Here is a 20,190-nt window from a genome sequence, read left to right on the forward strand (position 1 = left end):
GATATGTCATTGTCGTTAAGACACAGGGTTGGCTGTAGTCTGTGATGGTTTGAATACGCTGCCACATGCACCTCAAGCCTGTGGTGTGACAGAAACAGCCGTATATTCTCTGAGAATAACCCCATTTTGTCACTGCTAAGGTCAGCATTAAACTTCTCAATTTGCAAGGATGTTACTGGGCCTGTAGAACTTGAGTGCAAGGAGACTCTACTTTCCCTCCTGGCACTTATCCTTGATGGCATCTGTTGGTCTCGTGAGACCATGAATCTGCATCTGGAAAGTCTCCAGGGCACAGGCCTGGGCAGGGTTGTATGGAAGACCAGCAGTTGTCCAAGCAGCACGTCTCCCCTCTCCATGCCACTGACCTTGTCCAAGGGAAGGGCAAGGGCCGATACAGCTTGGTACCAGTGACGTTGCAGGAGTTGCCAGAACGAGGTTGAAGGCAATGTCAGACTGCCTTAGGGACTCCAGCTCCAGATGGCTGCAGAGGTTTGAAATCAGAGTTTTCCCTCTCTTAGCTGGACTGCATTCCCAGGCTGATGAGCTCCACCTACCCGAACACTTATCCTTACAAGCAGAACAAATGCTACACCTACCCCTACACCTGCTCCCTCACTACCCTTCAGGGCCCCAAACAACCCTACCGGGTGAGGCAACACTTCACCTGTGAGTCTACGTGAAGAAATCTGCAGATGCTGGAAGTTCAAACAACAACACATAGAAAATGCTGGTGGAACACAGCAGGCCAGGCAGCATCTATAGGGAGAAGCACTGTCGACGTTTCGGGCCGAGACCATTTGTGTGTTCCACCAGCATTTTGTGTGTGTTGTCACCTGTGAGTCTGTTGGGATCATCTACTGTCTGCTCCCCATGTGGCCTCCTGTACATCGGTGAGACCTAACATAGATTGGGAGACTACTTCACCAAGCACCTGCACTCTGTCCGCCAGAAAAAGAGGGATCTCCCAGTGGCCACCCATTTTAATTCCACTTCCCATTCCCATTCTGATATGTCCATCCATGGCCTCTTTCACTGTCAGGAATAGGCCACATTTAGGTTGGAGGAACAACACCTTATACAGTAACACGCACAAAATGCTGGTGGAACACAGCAGGTCAGGCAGCATCTATAGGGAGAAGCGCTGTTGACGTTTCGGGCCGAGACCCTTCATCAGGACTAACTGAAAGGATAGTTACTAAGAGGTTTGAAAGTAGTGGGGGGAGGGGGAAATGCGAAATGATAGGGGAAGAACGGAAGGGGTGGGATGGAGCTAAGAGCTGGAAAGGTGATTGACGAAAGTGATACAAAGCTGGAGAAGGGAAAGGATCATGGGAGGTCGCGGGAGAAAGAAAGGGGGAGGGGGGAAGCACCAGAGGGAGATAGAGAGCAGGCAGAGTGATGGGCAGAGAAAAAAAAACAAACAACTAAATATGTCAGGGATGGGGTAAGAAGGGGAGGAGGGGCATTAACAGAAGTTAGAGAAGTCAATGTTCATGCCATCAGGTTCATCCAACCTGAGTTTGGATTCATTTTGACAATAGAGGAGGCCATGGATAGACATATCAGAATGGGAATGGGATGTGGAATTAAAATGTGTGGCCACTGGTAGACCTTGCATTTTATGGCGGACCGAGCGTAGGTATTCAGTGAAACGGTCTCCCAGTCTGCGTCGGGTCTCACCAATATATAAAAGGCTACACTGGGAGCACAGGACGCAGTATACCACACCAGCCAACTCACAGGTGAAATGTCGCCTCACCTGGAAGGACTGTCTGGGGCCCTGAATGGTGGTGAGGGAGGAAGTGTAAGGACAAGTGTAGCACTTGTTCCGTTTACAAGGATAAGTGCCAGGAGGGAGATCGGTGGAAAGGGATGGGCAGGACGAGTGGACAAGGGAGTCGTGTAGGGAGCGATCCCTGCAAAAAGCAGAAAAGTGGGGGAGGGAAAGATGTGCTTGGTAGTGGGATCCCGTTGGAGTTGGCGGGAGTTACGGAGAATTATATGTTGGACCTGGAGGCTGTGGGGTGGTAGGTAAGGACAAGGGGAACCCTATCCCAAGTGGGGTGGCGGGCAGATGGGGTGAGGGCAGATGTGCGGGAAATGGGAGAAATGTGTTTGAGAGCAGAGTTGATGGTGGAAGAAGGGAAGCCCCTTTGTTCGAAGGAGATGCCTTCCTTTTTTAAACAAAGGATGAACATTGACTTCTCTAACTTCTGTTAATGCCCCTCCTCCCCTTCTTACCCCGTCGCTGACCTTATTTAGTTGTTTGTTTTTTTTCTCTCTCTCTGTCCATCACTCTGCCTGCTCTCCATCCCCCTCTCGTGCTCCCCCCTCCCCCTTTCTTTCTCCTGAGGCCTCCCGTCCCATGATCCTTTCCCCTCCAGCTCTGTATCACTTTCGTCAATCACCTTTCCAGCTCTTAGCATCATCCCACCCTCTCCGGTCTCCTGTCATTTCGCATTTCCCCCTCCCCCCACTACTTTCAAATCTCTTACTATCTTTCCTTTCAGTTAGTCCTGACGAAGGGTCTCGGCCCGAAACGTCAACAGTGTTTCTCCTTATAGATGCTGCCTGGCCTGCTGTGTTCCACCAGCATTTTGTGTGTGTTGCTTGAATATCCAGCATCTGCAGATTTCCTTGTGTTTGCACCTTATACAGTATTCTGTTTGGGTAACCTGCAACCTGATGGCATGAACATTGATTTATCAAACTTCTGGTAATGTTCCCCCCACCCCCCCAACACTTCACCATCCACCATCCCCTTTTCCCTTTCTCACCTTGCCTGCCTATCACCTCCCTTAGGAGCTCCCCCCCCCCCCCACCTTTCTCCTTTCTTCCATGGCCTTCTGCCTCTATCACCAATCAGCTTCCCAGCTCTTTACTTCATCCTCCCCCCTCCTGATTTCATCCATCACCTGGCAGTTCTCTAGCCCCCCACCCAAACCTTTTAAATCTACTCCTCAGCTTTTTTTTGTCCAGTCCTGCTAAAGGGTTTTGGCCCAAAGTGCCGACTGTACTTTTTTCCACAGGTGCTGCCTGGCCTGCTGAGTTCCTCCAGCATTTTGTGAGTGTTGCTTTTAAAACTGATCAATTACATTTCTTAAAACCAATAGCACTGCTGTTACTCATGAGGTCCCCCAGGGTGCTACACTATTACAATAATTAGCGGCTTCCACACCCAACCCAGCTCTTCCTTCTCCGATGGAGGCCTTCCCCACCGAGCCTTTGGCAGGAGCTACACTGAGCCTCCTTGTGTTCCTCAGCATGTCAGCAGCTTTCCTCCACAAACATCTCGATGTGCTGACAGACTGAGGGGTGTCTTTCACCAAGCTGATGATCTGAAAGCAACACTTGATGTCTGTCTCTATGTACATTTCTGGGAATAACCTGTAGATCACACAGCTGCTCAGATGAATTTCATCTTTCTCCACACCCTCTTTGCAAACCCACAACCCACAAAGAGGTGAGTGCCCAAGTTGTCCCTGCTTCAGTGCTATCGGGGGAGGATACGCTGGGAATGATTTTTCAATCATGTGGGAAGGATTTGGCTGGGAGTCCCTTCTGACCACCAGCCTGGGGAGGTCTTGATCGGCCTAGTTCTATAACTCTATAATTCAGCATGTGGAATTCTTTGCCATAGATGGCAGTGTAGGCCAAGTCATTGGATATATTGAAAGCAGAGGTCAATAGGTTCTTGATTAGTAAGGGCATCAAAGGTTACATGGAGATGGCAGGAGAATAGGGTTAAGGGATAATAAAACAGCTATGACTGAACAGTGGAGCAGACTTGGGCTGAATTCTGTTCCTGTGTTTTATGGTCTTATGCAGATGACTGAACTACTAATCAGCTCTGAATTACTGACCAGTTAATTAAACAGAGATGCAGAAATTAAATTTGCCTGCTGATGACCCACTGTATTCTTGACTTCCCTGGTATTCGGGAAGATGCTGCAAAAGCCCAGTTTCTATTTGAGAAAACACACGAGCTAGATCAATATGCTGAACGACAATGGAAATTAACAAGTCATCTCTTTCATTGGGCTAAACTGCAAAATAAAGAGAAGGAATCTGACCAGTAGAACTTGATTGTCCCCAACCTGAAAATTTTTTATATTGAACAATTTGAGATGCTGCTTAATTTCATAGATGGCTGGTGTTAGTGAAAACTGTGTGTGTGCAGCATCAGTTCTCAGCCTCACCGTTATCAGGTTCATAGAGTTACAGAGCATGGGAGGAGGCCCTTCGGCCCCAGTTTTCCGTGGCAACCGATATCCCCATTTGCAGTACTTGACCCATACCCTCTGAACCTTTCCTGTCTGTCCAAGCATTTTTTTAAATATTGATATGTCCCTGCCTCTTCCAGTAGGTCGGTACATAGAGAGCACAGTACATGATAGGGTGGAACGGTAGCTTAGCAGTTAGCACCCGCTCCAAAATTGGGGTTCGATTCCCACTGCTGTCTGTTCATTCTCCCCCCATGACGCACGCATTTTCTCCGGTTTCCTCTCACATTCCAAAGCCATATTATTTTTGTTAGTGAGTTGTGGGCGTGCAGTGTTGGCACTGAAAGTGTGGTAACCCTTGTGGGCTGCCCATCACAATCACCCCTGAAGTGATTTTTCACAAACAATGTGCTTCACTGTATGTTTCGATGTACATGTGACCAATAATCTAAATCAGTTTGTTCTATATATGAATCGCGCTCTGGGTGACAATGGTGCCTTTTTCCCCAGGTTCCTGATGAATCTCTCCCCTCTTACCCTAAGCATGTCTCTGACTCCAGTTCTTTATTCCTCAACACTGGGAAGAAAGACTGTGTCCATTCACCCCTTCATCGTTTTATACACCTTCATAAAATCACCCCCATTCAACAGTCCAATGTAAAAACCCTAATAGCTCAACCTCTCCCCAGTCTGTCCTGCTCCAGCAACATCCTCGTGAATCTCCTTAATGGCATCACTACACCTACACCGGACCGGCTGGTGGTATAGGGGCATCGGCACTGGACTTCAAGGCAGATGGTCCTGAGTTCAAACCCAGCTGGGCGGCAGCAGTATCTGTGTGGAAGAAAGGCCTGGCAATCTACTTCCGTGTCTTGCCATGAAACCCTATGAACCCATGGAGGCCTCTGTCCCGTCTGACAGTGGGTCAAGCAGCATCTCTGGGGATGGAAGGAGTTGCCAACGTTTTGGGTCAAAGCCTTACACTGAAGTGTTGAAAGCTCCTTTCCCAATGCACACTGAACTCCTTCTACAGATGGGTTAATGCTTCAGACTGCAGCTTTTGTCGACCTGCGTAATCACTATCGAAGCTCTGCGTGAGTGTAATGGATAGGGTTCCACACCATTATTAGCTAGGAATGTACAGTGAGAGCACTCTGACTGGGAGCATCACTGTCTGATGCGGAGGCTCCAACGCGCAGGCTGGGAAGAGGCCGCAGAGGCTTGTAGACTCAGTGATCTCAATCGTGGCACAAGCCTCCCAGCATCAAGTACGTCTTCAAGAGGCAATGCCTCAGAAAGGCAGCATCCATCATTAAGGACTTTCAACACCCAGGATATGCCCTCATCTCATTGCTACAGGCAGGGAGGAGGTGCAGGAGCTCATCGTTTTAGGAGCAGCCTCTTCCCTTCTGCCTTCAGGTTTCAGAACAGTCCACGAACCCACTTGGCAGTTCCGCTTTTACACTCTATTCTTTATAACTGTGTAAAATTTTCTGCCTTGCTCTGGACTGCTGCCACAAAACAACATGTTTCACGACATAGGCCAGTGATAATAAACCTGACTTTGATTCTGATCTTATTTCAGGATAAAGGTAAAAGCAGAAAATGGTAGAAATGCTCAACAGATCAGACTCATCTGTGGACAGAGAGACAGAGCAGAATTTCAGGTCAATGCTCTTTCATCATTATTAACAGAGATGCTGTTTATGTACCTTGCTAGTGCATAAATCTAGTTCCATTCATTAAGCTATGGCACTGTAACAGCACAACAGATAATCAGGGAGCACGGGGGGAAGTCCAGTGTACTAATGCTGTCCATTTGAAAGTGCTAAGCAATTCAGTTCCACACCCCAGTGTTATTTTCCACCAAACTTTAAACTTTAGCTCTCTTTAAAGGCATCCGCAAATGCTTTCAGAAAGTTCCTATGGAAACTGTTTCCATCGTCTGTGGAAGTACACGCAAGGTAATAACAACCCTTTGTGTGAAATGATTTCTTCTTATTTCTCCTCTTGTTCTTTCGATGATCTTGATTTATTGATTCACCTCCCAGGGCCACAGTTGGTGCCAAACTGTTAACTTAAAAACTTCTTATGGTTTATCAAGCAGGCCTATTAAGTTCCCCTCCCCCTCCCCGTAACATTCTCTGCTCCAAGGGAGTGAAAAGGTGAAGTAGTTTTCCTAATAACAGATGAAATACTGTATGGACAGCTGTGGGAGACATGTTAGGCTCAGAAGGTGTAAAGGTAAAGATAAAGAAATAGGCAGGAAAGAAGATAGGAACTGCAATAAGATGAAAACTAGTGGGGGAACTGGCCTAGAATCATACAGCATTGAAACGTGGAGGCAGCAAAGACTACTGATGCTGAAATGTGGTGCAGCAAACAAAATCCCAGGAAGTCAGAGCAACACATACAAACTGCTGGAGGAACTCAGCATGTCAGACAACACCTATGGAGAGGAATAAAGAGTCATTGTTTTCAAAGGTTCAAAAGTCTAATTTAATGTCAGAGAAATGTATACAATATGCATCCTGAAATGCTTTTTCTTCGCAAACATCCATGAAAACAGAGGAGTGCCCCAAAGAATGAGCAACCGTTAAACGTGAGAACCCCAAAGTTCCTCCCAGCTCCCTTCCCTCCCGCGCGTAAGCGGTAGGGAGCAACAATCCCTCTCCCCCACCAGCAAAAAAAGCATCGGCATCATTACCAAGCACTCAAGTGTGAGCAAAGCATTAGCAGAGACACAGACTTGCAGTTACCTCATAGACTTTGTGTTTCATCCGGTATTCGACATACTGCATGTTCTCTCTCTCCCTAATAAGGGAGAGGGAGGTGTCTCCATTTTCCCAGCGAGCAGGGAGACATAACAATCAACTCATTGGTTTACGATGTTAAAAGTCCGTTACGTCGCATTTTTCGAGCTGTGCCCAAAGGTGGCAAAGATCCTGGGTCTACAGCAGTAGATTTTCCTACTCCCCCAACACACATGGGTCTCTTGTCATGACACTGACCCTCGATCCGCCTGTCTACAGATCCCCAAGATCTTAGGCTTTCAAATACGAGGCTGAACCCTTGGCATGCTGAATAATGGACACTGCTGAAACCCCAAGAACAGGTCCCCAAAGAACCAGAGTCAGCGTGTAACTCCAGGTCAGGGTCTTCAAAAGAACCCTGAAAGGGAAAAGTAGAGATACAGTATTAAAGATGGAAATAGAGCTGTTTCCAAAGATGCAAGCATCATTTAGCACCGTCTTAACTCTGCCTCCGTCTCCTATATGTTTTGGGCTGAGAATCTCTCCATATTATCAAGCTACACAATTCAAAGGTAGGAGACAGTACTGCACAGTATGGGCTCTTCGACCCATAATGTTGTGCCAACTTAACCTCCTCCAGGAACAACCTAACCCTTCCCTTTTACATAGTCAATAATCCACCAGTTTGTCTTTAATAATGTATGCATTAAAATTAAACCATTACAACAATAGCAATGTGAGAGACAGTCCTTGTTCACTCGTCCAAAAATATCCATTAGACTATAAGAAATAAGAGGTTATTTGGCCCATAGAGTCTGCTCCACCATTCCATCATGGCTGATTTATTATCCCTCTTAAACCCATTCTCCTGCTTTCTTCCTGTAACCTTTGAAACTCTTACAAATTATCAACTTTCACTTCAAGTATACCCAACAAATTGGCCTCTACAGCCATAGGACATAGGAGCAGAATTAGGCCATTCAGCCCATCGAGTCTGCTCCGCCATTCCATCATGGCTGATCCCAGATCCCACTCAATCCCATACACCTGTCTTCTCACCATATCTTTTGAATCCCTGACCAATCAGGAAACAATCAACTTCTGCTTTAAGTATACCTGCAGACTCTGCCTCCACCGGAATCTGTGGCAGAGCATGCCACAGATTCACTACTTTCTGTCTAAAAAGATCCCTCCTTACCTCTATTCTAAAGGGCTGCCCTTCAATTTTTAGGCTGTGCCCTCCAGTTCTGGATACCCCCCACCGTACGAAACATTCTCTCCACATCCACACTATCTAGTCCTTTCAACATTCGGTAGGTTCTGATGAGATTCCCCAGCATTATTCTAAATTCTAGTGAGTACAGGCCCAAAGCTGCCAAACACTCCTCATATGTTAACCCCTTCATTCCCAGAATCATCCTCATGAACCTCCTCTGGACTCTCTCCAATGACAACACATCCTTTCTGAGATATGGGGCCCAAAATTGTTGACAATTCTCCAAGTGCAGCCTGACGAGTATCTTATAAGGTCTCAGAATTATCTCCTTGCTTTTATACTCTATTCCCCTTGAAATAAATGCCAACATTCAATTTGCTTTCTTTACCACAGATTCAACTTGTAAATTAATCTCCTGGGAGTCTTGCTTGAGGACTCCTATGTCCCTCCATGCTTCTGATGTTTGAATTTTCTCCCCACTTAGATAATAGTCAGCACTATTGTTCCTTTTACCAAAATGGATTATCATACATTTCCCAACACTGTATTCCATCTGTCATTTTTTGCCCATTCTTCCAATTTGTCTCAGTGCAGCTGCAATCACATTGCTTCCACAGCACTACCTACTCCTCCACCTATCTTCGTATCATCTGCAAACTTTGCCACAAAGCCATCAATTCCACTATCCAAATCATTGACAGACAATGTGAAAAGTAGCGGTCCCAATACTGACCCCTGAAGAACATTTCTAGCCAACCAGAAAAGGCCCCTTTTACTCCAACTTATTGCCTCCTGTTATTCGTCTATCTATGTCAGTGTCTTTCCTGTAACACCATAGAATTTTATCTTGTTAAGCAGCCTCATGTGTGGCACCTTATCAAACACCTTCTGAAAATCCAAGTAAATTATATCCACTGCCTCTCCTTTGTCCAGCCTGTTTGTCACTTCCTCAAAGTACTCTAACAGATTCATTAGGCAAGATTTCACTTGACAGAAACCGTGTTGACTTTGGCTTATTTTATCATTAGTCTCCAAGTACCTTGAAACCTCATCCTTAATAATAGATGCCAACACTTTCCCAACCTCTGAGGTTAGGCTAACTGGCCTATAATACCCTTCCTCCCTTTGTAAAGAGTGAAATGACATTTGTAATCTTTCAGTCCTCCAGGACCATGCCAAAATCAAGTGATTCTTGAAAGATCATAACTAATGCATTCATTATCTCTTCAGCAACCTCTCTCAGGACCCTGGGATGTAGTCCATCTGGTCCAGGTGACTTATACAACTTAAGACTTTGAGTTTGCCTAACGCTTTTTCCTTTGTAATAGTAATGGCACTGACCCCTACTCCCTGACACTCACACACCTCTGGCACACTGCTAATGTCTTCCACAGTGAAGACCGATGCAAAGTACTCAAGTTCATCTGCTATTTCTTTGTCCCCCATTACTACCTCATCAGCATCATTTTCCAGTGGTGGAATATCAACTCTCACCTCCCTTTAACTTTTTATATAATTGTAAAATCATTTGGTATCCTGCTTTATGTTATTGGCTAGTCTGCCCTCATATTTCATCTTCTCGCTTCTTACAGCTTTTGTAGTTGTTTTTTACTGGATTTTAAAAGCTTCCCAATCATCCAACCTCCCACTCACTTTTGCTACCTTATATGCCCTTTCCTTGGCTTTTATGCAGTCCTTAACTTTCTTTATCAGCTACAATTGCCTAACCCTTCCATTTGAGAGCTTCTTCTTCTGTGGGACGTTTCTATCCTGCACTTTGTGAACTATTCCTAGAAACTTCAGCTACCTCTGATCTGCCAACATCCCCGCCAGTACCCTCCTCCAATCCACCTGGGCAAGCTCCTCTCTCACGCTTCTGTAATTCCCTTTATTCCATTGCAATACTGATACACGTGAGCTTTGCTTCCCCTTCTCCAATTGCAGTATGAATTCAATCACATTATGATCACTGCCTCCTTTACGTCAAGTTCCTAATAAGATCTGGGTCATTACACAACACCCAATCTAAGATAGATTTTCCCCGAGTAGGTTCAGCACAAGCTGCTCTAAAAAGCCATCTGCTCGGCATTCAACAAACTCCCTCTGTTGCGATCCAACACCAAAGTGATTTTCCCAGTCCCCTTGCATATTGAAATCCCCCATTACAATTACGTCATTACCCTTATTACATGCCTTTTCTAGCTCCCTTTGCAATCTCAACCCCACATCTTGGCTACTATTTGGCGGTCTATATATGATTCCCATTATGTTTTATTTACCCTAGCAATTTCTTAACTCCATCCACAAAGATTCAACATTCTCTAACCCCATGTCACCGCTTTCTAAGGATGAAATTCCATCTCTTACCAACAGAACCACACCAGTGAATATGCCTTCCTGCCTGTCCTTTTGATAAAAATTTCATCCTTTAACGTTCAGCTCCCGACTACAGCCTTCTTTCAGCCACGACTCAGTGATGCCCACAATATCATACCGACTAATATCTAATTGCACCACGAGTTTACTCACCTTATTCTGAATGCTACGTGCATTCAAATACAGCACCTTCAGTCCTGCATTCTTCGCCCTTTTGAAGTTTGCCTCTGTGGTACACTTTAACTCTTTACTTTGTCTGCATTTGTACTCAATCATTGGCTTGTCCTTCCTTACAATCATATTAAATCCATCATCTACTTGTAAACCTGCTGGCTCATCCTCAATGCTATCATCCTGGTCCCCATTTTCCTGCCATATTAGTTTAAACCTCACCCAATTCCACAGATTCACCCCCCCCCCCCACCCCGCTAAAGACATTCTTATTCACCTCTTTTCTGTTTTGACATCCTTCTAATCCAAGGCTGTGCCTTCTGGTCCTAATCTCCCACACTATAAGAACATCCTCCTTACATGCACTCTGGGCTTTTCAATATTCAATGGGATCCTCTCTCATTCTTTAAAACTCCAGCAAGTACAGGCCCAGAGGCATCATATGCTCCTCTTATGTTAACTCTGTCATTCCCAGACAATTTTTATAAACTTCTCCAATGCCAGCACATCCTTTCTTATATAAGGTCTCCAAAACTGCTTGCAATACTCCAAGTGTGGTCTGACCAGTGCCTTATACAGCCTCAGTATTACATCCTTGCTTTTATATTCTAGTCCTCTTGAAATTAATGCTAACATCGTACTAACCCTCCTTACCATCAACTCATCCCACCATCTGGTTTTCTTAATGTCTTGGATATCCTGTCTAATTTCTTTTTAAATGTAAACTGTGCGTGTAACACTGAACTCCTACATTGCATACATTTCACATCATTAATGATACATCACTGCCAGTACAAAGAATGTACTGGCCAATTTTGAAACGAGACGTTGCACTAGACTCAATGGCAGCTGCACCGAGCTAAACGATCTGAGGTTCAGATTGAGATAGCCTATATTATTTGGTCTGCAAAGATAGATTAAAGGAACCTGTCATCTTTCTCAGGAGCCTTTTAACCTGATCATTGTATGTCTGGAAGCCTCGAGTCGCTTCACAAACCAGACCACCTGGTTGAAGGAGGCTTGGAGAAAGTGAAAGGGGAAAGAGGAAGTGACAACCTGTCAGAATTGGGTGAAGGAGGCTTATACAGGGACACTTAGTCACACTCTCAACTGCCTTCTCAAAAAATAAAGACAGGGAATTCTGGGAATCTAAAACTGAATCAGAAAGTGCTGAAAATACTCAGCAGGATCAGCAACACAGAGCATAGATCGATGTGCAAAAGTCTTAGATGTAGCTAGTGTGCCAAAGGCTTTTGCACAGTGCTGCATCTGTCAATGTGGAGTGGAGTGCTACGGGAGGGTGAGGGACTGGTGGCAGAGAAGGAGTGCCAGGGGCTGGGGATGGGGAGCAGTCACACCCAGCCCTGAGACACCAAGTAAGGCCATTTGATTCCAAACAATGGCTTTATTGATCATTACAGAATGTCGCTCTGGTGCTTCCTGCTCCCTCCCCTCTCCCTTCCCCTTTTCCCAACCATGATTCCCCTCTCCCTGTCCACTTCCCACCCTCAGTCCACAATAGAGACCCATATCAGAATCAGGTTTATCATCATTCACATAAGACATGAAATTTGTTTTTTTTCATAGCAGTTGAGTCCAATATATAAAATTACTATAGTACTGTGCAAAGGTCTTAGGCTGCCTAGGTGTATATATGTGCCCAAGACTCTTGCACAGTACTGAAGCACATTACAGGCCCTTCAGCCCACAATGTAGTGCCTACCTTTCAACCTACTCTCAATTCTATCCAACCACTCCCTCCAAAGAAGACTTCCATTTTTCTATTAATTATTTCTAATATATCTGCCTCGACTACCACCCCAGCAAGGTATTCCACAAACCCACCACTCTCTGCGTAAAAAGCTTGCCCAACATCCAATCACCTTATAATTATGCCCCCTTGTTTTATTGATTTCTGCTCTGGGGAAAACGTCTTTGACCTGGCACTCGATCTATGCCTCTTATCATCTTGTACATGTCTATTGAGTCTCTTTTCATCCTCCTTCACTCCAAAGATAAAAGTCCTAGATCACTTAACCTACCCTTATAAGACTTGCCCTCCAATCCAGACAGCATCCTGGTAAATCTCTTCTGTACCCTCTCTAAACCTTCCAAATCCCTCCTCATTCCCTTCCTCCTACTGTTTTATTCTGGTGTCTCCACCCCTCCTTTCCAGTCCTGATGTAGGCTTAGGGCTTGAAATGTTGACTGGTTATTCACTTCCAAAGACGCTGTCTGACCTGCTGAGTTTCTCCATTTTGTTCCGGATTTTCAGTATCTGCAGAATCTCTTGAGCTTATAATTGCCCACTGACTTCTTTTGTGCTTCTGCACCCAGCTGATCAGAGAAACCCTGTGTTGTGGAGAGTACTTCTGGGTCCATCCCAGATCATCATGGCAGGTAGTAAGGCCTCTCTGTCTAAAAAGACACTTAGATAGGTACATGGATAGGAGAGATCTACAGGGATATGGGCCAATCATTGACACATTGGCCTTCATAAATCAATGCATTGAGTACAGGAATTGGGATGTTATTTTGAAATTGTATAGGACATTGGTGAGGACAAATTTGGAGTATTGTGTGTAATTCTGGTCAGCAGAAAGATATCAGTAAGATTGACAGAGTACAGCGTAATTTTGTGAGGATGTTGCTGGGATTGGAGGATCTGATTTATGGGGAAAGGTTGAATAGTTATTTCCTAGAGAGTAGCAAAATGAGGGGAGATTTGATAGGACTATACACAAATATGTACTGCATCAATAGGATAAATGCAAGCAGGCTGTTTTTCCGCTGAGGTTGGATGAGTCTAGAACTGGAGGTCAAAGGCTAAGGGTTAAATGTGAAATACATAAGAGAAAGCTGAGGAGGAACTGCTTGGCTCAGAGGGTATTGGTCAAGTGTGAAATGAGCTGTCAGGGAAGTGTTATGTGTGTGTTTAACTGCAACATCTCAGAACAGTTTGGATAGATACATGGATGGGAGGACAACTGCGAACTATGGTCCAGGTGTGAGTCAATGGGACTAGGCAGAATAAGAGTTTAGCATGGACTAGATGGGCCAAAGGGCCTGTATCTTACCATTGGCTTTCTGGCTCCATGGCTCAGAAAGGGATGTGCTTTGATGGGACTCTTGGTCAAAGTGCTGTGTGTCCTACCACTCTGACTGTCCCCTCACACACATTCGCCAGGTGTCAAAGCTGCCATTTAAATTGAATGATAGTGGGTTTTATGGCAATCAAACATTCAAACTCATTCAAGCACAATCCAATAAGTAAATGCATGAAAATATTGTAAACCACAACAATATGGAACAGGCCACATGTGCTAAAAGGCAATTAAATGCATTTGAATTAACTGAATTAAATCAAATGAAAAGATAATTAACCCACTTACAGTTCATTCCATATCCATTTCTTCACTTGATTTCAATGGGCTAGCTGGACTTGGACCAGAATAACTTGGCAGAGGATCAGTGGGCAAGCTTCCAGCTTACGAGCTGGGAGATCTCAAGAAGTCTACACTGCCCTGCATTGGATCCTATCAGCATAATGGATGTGATTTATAGCTCGAGTAGAGGGATGGGCTTCAGCTTTACATCTGGACACATCTGCCAGTTTTGAAAAGGAGGGTTGTGAATGCTGTCAGTTGTTACCAGCTAATCCAGTTTTACTGATGTTAATTATTTGTAGAGTTATTACATCATGAATGGAGGCCATTTTGGTAGCATAACAGATATCACAGTGCTTTAGAGCACCAGATGCAAGTTTAATTCTCACCACCGCCGGTAAGGAGTTTGTACGATTTCCCCATGACCGTGCGTGTTTTCTCCAGGTTCCCTGGTTTCCTTCTACATTAAGTTGTGGGCATGGTACGTTAACAGAAGCATGGCAATGCTCCCAGTCTGCCCAGCGCTATCCTCGCTGATATGATTTGACGCAAATGACACATTCAGTTCCGATGTGACAAGTAAAGCTAATCTCATCATAATAAAGAATATAGAATAAAGAACTCTGTCCTGAAACGTGTTCAAGAACTTGAGGGCATGGATATTCGTTATTGAATGTGGCAGGACTTTGAGAAAGCAACTGATAAGGTGTACACAATTCTGTGCTTTGTCAGTACAGGGACAGGCAAATTATGCTGACTCTGTATAAAGCAATGGTCCTGACTCAGCAGTATTGTGCTCAGTTCATTACAGGAAGTTGTGAACACATTAGAAAAAGGCTAGAGCGGATCATGTGAACGGTTTCTGGGCTGAATTATTGAGGCTGAGAATACTTTGTTCGGAGAAGAGGAGGATGAGGACATTAACATAAAGCCTGCAGGAATGGGGAGAAGGTAAAAATTCCTTACAGGTAGCAGCAGGAATTGAACTACAATTAGTGATCGATGGCACTGTAAAAGTGGTGTGCTAACTGCAGTCACTGTGCTGAGAAGACAGGCTCTTGACCTCACGGTTTCCTCTTTTTGTTCTTGCATCTTATGGTCTATTTTGCTCTGCTCTGCACTTTCTCTGTAGCTGTTACAATTTTTCTGGACTCTGTTATTTTCCCTTGTACCACATCAATGCACTGTGTAATGAATTGATCTGGACTGCATTGCAAGCCTTACATTTTATCTCGGTCAATCACAAGACAATACTAAACTAGTTCCAATATGTCGCCTCGCCAAGGTACTATTTACCTTATGCTTGTCTACATTAAATATTATCTCTTTCTTACTCCAGTTGGGATTTATCACTATATGAAGCAAGTATCACACACAAAATGTTTGTCCGAAACATCACCTGTGCATGGATGCTGCCTGACCTGTTGGGTTCCTCCAGCATTTTGTGTGAGTTGCTTGGATTTCCAGCATCTCTTGTTTATGAAGCAATTACCTGGGGATCTCTGGGGATCACTCTTCCTCATTATGATGTGCTGGGATCTTTCCCACTGAGCTGGAAGGGCCTATGGAGGCTTAGTTGAATGCCTCAATTGACAGTGCACTATGGCCAGGACATGATCAGGCAGATTGTGCATTCACTGGAGGGGAGGGCACAATAGACATAGGAAAACAATTGGGCCTTTGGGCTCATTAAGTCTGCTCCACCATTTGACCATGACTGATTTATTTTCCCACTCAATCTCATTCTCCTGCCTTCTCCCTATAGCATTTATCATCCTTCCTAATCATGAACCTATCAACATCCACCTTAAATACGTATACCCAATGACTTGGCCTCCACAGCTGTCTGTGGCAATGAATTCTATAGATTCAGCATCACTGGCAAAAGGAATTCCTCCTCACCTCTGTTCGAAAAGGACATTCCTCCATTCTCAGACTATGCCCTTTGGTCCAAGACTCTCCCACCTTTTGAGAGTCCACTAGTTCTAGGCTTTTCAATATACAACAGGTTTCACTGAGATATCCTCCCACCTGCTCATACATTAACCCTTTCATTCATGGGATCATTGTCACAACCCTCCTCTTGACTCTTTCCGATGCCAGCACATCCTTTTGTCTAGTCCTTGACGACAAGTTAAATTGTGAGTGGAATGGCTGACATGGGAGTATAGTGGTTAACGCTGTTCTTTTACAGTGCCAATGCACCAAATGGGGTTCATTGACCACCACTGTCTGTCAAGAGTTTGTCCATTGCCCCCTGGGTAGTCTGGTTTTCTTACAAAGACATTTGGAATGGAGTTAGTAAACTGGAGGCATGGTGACACTTGTGGGCAGTCCACAGCCCATCCTGACTGATTTGATTTGATTTCACTGAATGTGTGTTTGTGGTCTTCTGCTCCTGTAGCCCATCCACTTCAGGGTTCAGCCTGTTCTGCATTCACAGGTGCTTGTCTGCACACTTCTGTCGTAACACGAGGTTATTCAATTCAAGTATAATTGTTATTCAGCCATACATGAATACCCATGAATATATCTGAATAAGACAGTGTTACTCCGGGGACAAGGTGCAAAACACAGTACTGGTAGTCATACATAACACAAAGCACACATAGCATATGCAACATAGCAAACACAGGAAGAAACAGTATAGTCCAGACCAGAGACATGAATTCTGCAGAAACCTACACTCGCCCACAATTCAGATCATCTTCTGTCAAGCGAACACTAGGGGCAGCACCAGCTCCAGCCTGAACGGGGCACCACACCGCCCCCAGTGGAGTGCACTGATCCAACACCTCTCTCCTGGAGGCTGGAAACAGGCAACACTGCAGCTTGAGGCCTCATCCTCACACATACAAGATAGCAAGCACATGTAAGAGTAAAATACTACCACCCTGAATCCATGAATGGTGCAGTTATCTGCAGTTGACCAAACTACAGCTTCTCTTCTGCCGAGTGAACACTGGGGGCAGTAAATACATCGAGCCTGGATGCCACACCACACCGCCCCCTGGTGGAGCACACCACCTCCAACATCTCTCTCCCCAGCGCTGTAAAAAAGCGACTCCACAGCCTGAGGCCTTGTCCTCACTACAACTGAGGGCACGCAGCACTCCTGCCATCCGGCTCTGTTCCATGCCGATGAATCAAGGAATCGAACTTGTGGTATTCTACATTAACCATGTCCAAAAGGGTCTTGGGATCACAAGTATAGTAACCTAGATGGCCAGTCGCTATTAGACTGCAAGTCTCCTTCGAATCAGGAAGCAGCACGATGCGATGTGCCTTCATTTTCTCCACCAGTGATGGCATAGACCTGCAGTACTTGAGGTTCTTAAGGTCTACCAGGATCTTGAGATAATCAAAAATATGTTTAAATACTACAGCAACACCTTTTGTTGACTCCGTAGAAGCTGCTGTGACCGTGTGCTGCCATGCTACCAAAACCGGAATTCCATTTGAGTTATTGTCACCTTCCTGTCAGCTTGAACCAGTCTGGTCATTCTCCTCTGACCTCTCTCACTAACAAGGCATTTTCACCCATAGAACTGGATGTTTTTTTGTTTTTCACGCCATTCCCTGTAAACTCAGAAACTGCTGTACTGCTGGGATTTTCACGCACAACAGTTGTGCATGAAAATTGCAGGAGATCTGCAGTTTCTGATCAAAACACTCCATCTGGCACCAACACTCATTCCATAGTCAAAATGACTTGGATCACATTTCTTCCCCATCCTGATGTTTGGTTTGAACAGCAACTGAACCTCTTGACCATGTCTGCATGCTTTTATGAGTTGAGTTACTGCCACATGATGGGCTGATTAGATATTTGCATTAACGAGCAGGTGTACCTAATAAAGTGGCCATGGAGTGTAAAGTTAATCTATCTTTTTCTTTCTTTCAGAGAATCACTTTAAACTGATAAGTAAAAAAACTCAATATTGTATCTGAGTCTAAAAATAACTATCTTCATCCTCACAGTCCAGAGGAAGGGCCTCAGGTCGAAATGTTGACTCTTCATTTTCCTCTGTGACTCACTGAGTTCCTCCAGTGGTTTGTCTGTTATTGCTGCAGACTGCAGCATCTGTATATCCCCACCCATAAACTGTTTGCAGAATATCTGATTGCTTCCAGCTATTCCTCATACCTCCCTGGAAATAACAACTTATTTCCCTGGAAATAACAACTTCTTGAGGGCTTTGTTAAGGGTTTGGACAGATTATTACAAGGAAGCTGTGATTATACAGGAAAGGGTCCAATGGGGATTTGGGAGGGTTGTGGCAGAACTGGAAATGTACTTATGAGGAATGTGTTGATAAGTTTGCTTTGGGGCAGAGGAAGCTGAGGAAGCCTGATGTGAGATGAGTGATATAAAACTATGACAGGTCTAGTTAGAGTGAGTAGGAACAGTCCACTGATTTTAGAAACATATTGATGAAGTTATGAAGAAGGCCTGTATTTCATTAGAGTTTAAAGAGATTCGGTATGCCAGCAAAGACACTCACAAGTTTCTACATGTGTACAGTAGAGAGCATTCTAACTGGTTACATCACTGCCTGGTATGAAGGGCTACTGCACAGAATCAGAAAAAGCTGCAGAGTCTTGCAGACCCATCCAGCTCCATCGTGGGCATTAACCTCCCTCCAAAGCGAGGATGTTTTCAAAAAGTGATGCCTCAAAATGGCAGTATCCATCATGAAGTATCCCCATCACTCTCTTGTTGTTACTACCGTTGAAGGGGAGGACATTTCAGCAACAGCTTCTTTCCTTCTGTACCAGGTTCCAGAATGGGCATTGAACCCACACACACTGCCTCACTAGTTTTCTCCCCTTTCGAGGTACCCATTTGATAATGTATATTTCACTGTGTTGATGCCACAAAACAACAAACTTCACAAGACATGGCAGAGATAATAAACAAGAGGAAATCTGCAGATGCTGGAAATCCGAGCAACACACACAAAACTTATCAGGCCAGGCAGCATCTGTGGAAAAGGTATAATAAACCTGATTCTGATTCAAAGGGTGAAAAATGTGTCAGCAGCTGCTAGGCAATCTAATGGAGATACTGTATTAGGAGACATATGACAGCAGTTGAAAGGAGTGGAACAGACACCACACAGATAAACCAGGTGGAACAGACACCACACATATAAACCAGGTGGAACAGACACCACACAGATAAACCGGGTGGGACAGACACCACACAGATAAACCAGGTGGGACAGACACCGCACAGATAAACCAGGTGGAACAGACACCGCACAGATAAACCAGGTGGGACAGACACCGCACAGATAAACCAGGTGGGACAGACACCACACAGATAAACCAGGTGGAACAGACACCGCACAGATAAACCAGGTGGGACAGACACCGCACAGATAAACCAGGTGGGACAGACACCACACAGATAAACCAGGTGGAACAGACACCGCACAGATAAACCAGGTGGGACAGACACCACACAGATAAACCAGGTGGAACAGACACCACACAGATAAACCAGGTGGGACAGACACCACACAGATAAACCAGGTGGGACAGACACCACACAGATAAACCAGGTGGAATAGACACCACACAGATGAACCAGGAGGAATAGACACCACACAGATGAACCAGGTGGAACAGACACCGCACAGATAAACCAGGTGGGACAGACACCACACAGATAAACCAGGTGGGACAGACACCACACAGATAAACCAGGTGGGACAGACACCACACAGATAAACCAGGGACAGACACCACACAGATGAACCAGGTGGAATAGACACCACACAGATGAACCAGGTGGAACAGACACCACACAGATGAACCAGGTGGAACAGACACCGCACAGATAAACCAGGTGGAACAGACACCGCACAGATAAAACAGGTGGGACAGACACCGCACAGATGAACCAGGTGGGACAGACACCGCACAGATAAACCAGGTGGAACAGACACCACACAGATAAACCAGGTGGGACAGACACCACACAGATAAACCAGGTGGGACAGACACCACACAGATAAACCAGGTGGAACAGACACCACACAGATAAACCAGGGGGAACA

Source organism: Hypanus sabinus, chromosome 5 (genome assembly GCF_030144855.1).
Source record: "Hypanus sabinus isolate sHypSab1 chromosome 5, sHypSab1.hap1, whole genome shotgun sequence".
NCBI classification, from domain to species: Eukaryota; Metazoa; Chordata; class Chondrichthyes; order Myliobatiformes; family Dasyatidae; genus Hypanus; species Hypanus sabinus.